The sequence below is a fragment of the Gekko japonicus genome, unplaced genomic scaffold, assembly GCF_001447785.1.
Source record: "Gekko japonicus isolate JY-2015 unplaced genomic scaffold, Gekko_japonicus_V1.1 scaffold779, whole genome shotgun sequence".
Lineage (NCBI taxonomy): Eukaryota > Metazoa > Chordata > Lepidosauria > Squamata > Gekkonidae > Gekko > Gekko japonicus.
The window spans coordinates 525311-526700 of NW_015174296.1; positions in this window are offsets into that span (position 1 = coordinate 525311).

The window sequence follows — 1390 nt, forward strand, 5'->3', positions numbered from 1 at the left end:
TCCCTCCTCACATGCTCAGAGGTAGGAGAGCCTTTTCAGTCACTAGAAGCTAGAAAGTGCTCTCCAAGGCCAGCGTGCATGCATGCAGTCCCAGTGTGTGCCTGCACAGAAGACAACTTGACAAATAACAGTTACAGGTAAGTGCAACCTTATTTTACAAGATGTTCTTTGGGTAGCAAGTCTAAAGGCTTTCGCTTCACTGCTATGAGGTAAGTTTTGTGTTGAGCCAGAAGAACATGGAGATCACCGAGGGAAGGAGCTGTATGTAAATAACAAATAATATTTAATTATTTACAGGTTGCTTTTAAAGAACAAACAAGACTTTCAGGGACTTATTAGATGTGTCCCACTCTGAGTATGGCAGCCCTGCCGCTGTCAAGGAGCATGAAGGTCAAGGGGACAGGGCAGCTTGCTGAAGAAGGGGGAACATTCCCTCAGAAGGGACCCCTTTTACAGTTGGTGAACAGGTATCCTTTTGCACCAAGGAACAACCCCTGGGCCCGGAGGGAGGGGGGACTCTTGGTAGTTGGTGATTTGATCCTGAGGCATATAGATAGATAGGTTGCAAATCTGCATACTAACCACATGGTGACTTGCTTGCACGGTGTGAAGGTAGCAGACATTACACATGGTCTAGATAGGCTGATAGTGCTGGGGAGGAGCCAGTGGTCATGGTACACGTTGGCACCTACGGTGGGGAAATGTAGTTGTGTGATCCTGGAGGAAAAATTTAGGCTGCTAGGCAAGAAGACTCAAGGCCAGGACCTCCAAGGTAGCCTTCTCAGAAGTGCTGCCTTTTCACGCACAGGGCCAGCTAGGCAAGCACAAATTAGGAGTCTCAGTGTGTGGATGAGATGATGGTGTAGGGAGGGAGGGTTTAAGTTTGTTAGGCACTGGGATACTTTTTGGAACAAGAAATACCTGTACAAAAGAGACAGCCTCCACTTGTCCCAAGAAGGAACCTGGCTGCTGGAACTTAAAATCAAAAAGGTGGCAGAGCAGTTTTTAAACTAAATCCTGGAGGAAAGCTGACAGAAGATGAAATGTCTCTGATGGCTCATCTCTAGAGATGAAGGGGTAGCTGTTACTGTTCAAGAGGGAAGTGGATTAGGACTGGCCACTGAGAGGGTGACAAACAATATTGTCTGCCTGGCAAGGTCTAGAGGCCACAGAAGGAAGGTTGCAGGCCTAACATGTCTGGGAAATTATAGATTATACAAGAAAGGGGACCCACGATACTCATGGGGGGGGGGAAGAGCTCCACACAGAGCAGGAGGAGGAGGAAGCAGCAGTAGCAGGTAAGCCTCCCCCCCCGGACACCGGCAGCGCGGCCTGAGTGACTGCCAGCCATTGAGCTTGCCGATTCCCCCCCCGTCCCCGGTCTCCTCCA